The 3684-nt window shown below is 42.8% G+C and overlaps 1 long non-coding RNA gene across 1 annotated transcript; it reads left to right on the top strand.

Annotated features, from left to right (window-relative positions):
- The first annotated feature begins 640 nt into the window (after positions 1-640).
- LOC310889462 lies at positions 641-3416 on the top strand. Its single transcript, XR_014576574.1, has 3 exons — positions 641-720; positions 1097-1175; positions 2494-3416. It is a non-coding gene; the product is annotated as an uncharacterized lncRNA (long non-coding RNA).
- The last annotated feature ends 268 nt before the right edge of the window (positions 3417-3684 follow it).

Below are 3684 nucleotides of genomic sequence, written 5' to 3'. Positions count from 1 at the left end.
AATGGATAGCAATAGGATAAAGCTAGAGAATAGGGCAGTGCTTGCTATCTTGATTGCATGCACATAAGGAACATGTCAGAGAATGATTGATTCCTCTGTAGAAATTGAGGAAGCCCAATTTTCCACTATACAGTTGAGTTAGACTGGATTTTCTTAAATAAATTGGTGCCCAGCAGCCTGTGGTTTTGTCTCTTACAACCCTCAGCAATGAGTCATGTTTATTGCTACCCAGAAACCTGAATTGCTGGCAAGGGTTGCCTTTGTTGTATTGTAGACCATCATCTTTGCTTGTGGAAAGTGGAACAAAAGATTGTATTTCAATGGCACTCATCCACTGTCCCTGGGAGCAAGTGGCTCAGGTTCTGTATGGTGCCTGGGAATATCAAGAGACTCAAATGTTTACATGGTAACTTCATATATAAAAGTCCTTTAGGGTTTGTCACCTAAGAGGTCTTTCTGATGGGTGGCTGAAAGTATCCTATGGAATAAATAGTAGAATATCCTGCTGTAAAACTTTCTTTTTTTTTCCCCTAATATTCACAGAAATGCTACCATTGTCTGGGACAGAGTGTTGTCTGTAAGAAAAAATGTTCACTGTCTCTGTCTTGTCAGTAATCAAAGCACTTCCTTATTTTTGGCTGCGTTTTATGCCTCTTTTGCCTGGCTGTAAGCAAAGATAAAGCTCTGTAAGAGCCACAGCAGAAAAGGCAGGCAGTAATGGTAAGGATGCTGCCCTCTGATGGGATGCCATCCATGGATCCACAAGCCAGTCCCATCGTGATATTGTTCTGGAGGGGACAGAGACAAGCCTGCAGACTGGAGGGAATACTTCTGCATATTCCCCATGAGACTCAAGGTTACTCTGCTCCTTTAAGGGGTTGCTGATTGCTCGCAGCATCAAATGCTGTGCTTTTGATTCTCAAAATCAATGAAGGTGCTCAAAAGTACCTCAGCAGGATCTGTAGTGTTGCAGGATGCAGCCTTCTGTGCTTGGCTTGTATTTTCAGTTGTGAAGTGTTCATCCTTTCAGAGAAGCATCATTTTCATTTAGAGCTAGCAGTGGTAAGCAAGGGACTAAACTGTTTGTGTTTTACAGGGTGAAGAGCACTCTTTGAAGAAAGAGCACAGACAGGAAAACAGAAAAGAGGAGGCAAAGGGGCTTTGGCTTGAACTTGGTGAGTTCATATTATTGTGAGCTGAGCAGCAAAATCACAGTGAATCCTGAGACCGTGTTGCCAAGACTGATCTCTCTTCTCAGCTGTGGATGAGAAAACTTAAGGATGATGAAGGGAATCTGTCTTGACAGACAGGAATGGTTTTTGAAGTCACATTCAGGTGGATGCACAGGACTGAAAACTGTGTCCAGCTGGGGGGCTGTGAGAGGCCGACCCACAGTCTGTGGGATGAGGAGGGGAGGCTGCTGGAGCCCCTCCGTGACCCCCAGGCACAGCCCCCGGCAGACTGCCTGCTCCTCCCTGCAGCTGGCTGTTGCCTCGTGCTTATCCTGTGCTGCTGGGAGCTGGAGAACTGATAAGTGAGAAGTGGGGTCTGTGTCTTTCCTGTTGCTTTGCAGAACTTCCTTTTGCTCTAGGCCAGCTCTGCACATTGCAAAGCTTGGTGAAATCAGAGGCTGAAATCTGAGGAAAGAGATAAGGATGGGCGTTTGCATTGCAGCCCGAGGAAGAAGAGCTAATACAAAAGTATGTCTTCAAAGAAATCCCACAAACGGAAAAAAAAACTCTTGTTTTTTCAGAATTAACAGCAACCTGGGGAAGAAAAAAAAAAAAAACTTGCAAAGGGATCTCTTGCAGGCTGACTCTTGAACAAACAGTGGAGCAGTCTGACATGATTTGGATGGAGAAAGCACGAGGGAAACCACGAGGACTGCCATCTGTAACCAGATGCTTGTCCTCTTTCCTGATAGTAATGGTTAACCAAATTGCATCTGTGCTAATGAGATGTTCTCTGAGGAAGCCTGACAGGAAAGGAGCTTTAGCAGGTTGGGGGGAAAAAAAGAAACTCTTTCAGAGAATAACCTGGTAGATGTCTGCACAGCAAAAGAAAAATCTGCCATCCCTCTTGCCTTACCAGGCTCAAGCACTTGGCAAGAGGTCCCAGGTGCCTAGTAGACAGGGTGTGTGTGTCTCTTCTGTGTCAGAGGCTGCAAGGAGGCCTTCAAGTTTCTGATCCAGCCAACCCTGGATCAAAGCAACTTGCATTTCTGCTGCAGGATTTTCTGCATCCAGGTGCTCGCTGGAAGGGACAGCTTAGTCAGGCTGCCTCTGGTCAGTCACCATGCCAGAGAGCATGTACCGTGTCCCTCTGTAAGCATTTATGTGTGTATTTATGTAGCATTATTGTGTGTATTTATGTAGGTGCACATGTATCAGTGCACAGCTCTCTGCAAGCACAGATATAAAATATATATATTCTAAATGCAAGGTCTTACAATGACCTGTGAATCAGCAGAGAAAATATGTTTGTACCTTTCAGAAAGAAAATACTACCGACAGCATGTACAATTTTTGCCTTTGGACTCTCCTTAAGCCTGTCTTGTTCTTCTCTGACCTTAGGTAGATGTTTTCATGAGTATAAAGTGTGTTAATGACTCTGTCTGGCTGATTTCTTCTGTTTCACTGACTGGCCACTAAACCATTTTGTGGTAGTTTGCTCAGATAAGAATGAACTCGTCCTTTACACTGTCCCCTTACTCCTGCTGGCTGTACTAGGGCATTGCCTAGATTTGATCTTTGGGATCTCCCTTTGCTACTTACCAGAGTTTTCACTGGCAATTTTGAAAATATGTGTTAAAAATAGAGGAACAGGGGTTGTGAATTTTCAGCATTCAGACTCCACTCCTTCGTGCTTTTGCTGGCCCTATACAACCTATATCCATAATCCCCATGCCCCTGTTGCCCTCCTCTGGTCTGTCAAAAAGACTCAACTATTTCTTCCCCTTCTTACTTCACATATGCTTTTCCTGTGTCCCAGATAGCAGAAACCTTCTCCTTCACAGAACATTTCTTCCATGAGGTCCTAATCATCTCCTAAGGCAATAAAAATAAATCTCCCAGAAACTTAAAAGGTTGTGATTGCCTGGCACATCTATAAGCTCTTGTTGCTGACTACTTCCTCTTGCCCTAGCAAATGCTTTCCTGCCGCAGCATTGGTTATTGCCACTCATTGAACAATAGTTTAATTTACAGTGTTGTGGGTCCTATGGACATGAGCTGGCTTTACTTGTGAATTAGCTGAAGAGAAATTGGTGATTCAGGTTGCATTTTACATCAAAGAAATCTACAGTAGCTCTTTTTACTCTAGTGGATCTCCCCTGTTTTAATACTAAAAGAAGTTAATTCTATGGAGAAAGATCATTCAGAAGACTGAGGAACACAAAACGCAGCTGTTTGATTGTAAGCTCATTGATAAATACCATATGCATAAATATCTACAAAATACCTTAGCAAATTCATCATTCCTTATGAGTACCAGAGGGTGAAAATTCACAAGACATTCTTTTCAGTGCTTCTAACAGTTTTGTTAGATATTAGAATATTTGTTAGAATATTAATAACTAAGCAGAATCAAGAAGGAACTATCTGATTATAATGGTATTATATATGAGAAAATGTAAGAGGGAAAAATCAATAGACTGGGTTATCACTGAGGCATTTCTAGCCTGTG

The sequence above is a fragment of the Anser anser genome (genome assembly GCF_964211835.1).
Source record: "Anser anser genome assembly, chromosome: Z".
Lineage (NCBI taxonomy): Eukaryota > Metazoa > Chordata > Aves > Anseriformes > Anatidae > Anser > Anser anser.
The sequence above is the reverse complement of the archived record's forward strand: the minus strand, read 5'-3'. Positions and strand labels throughout refer to the sequence as shown.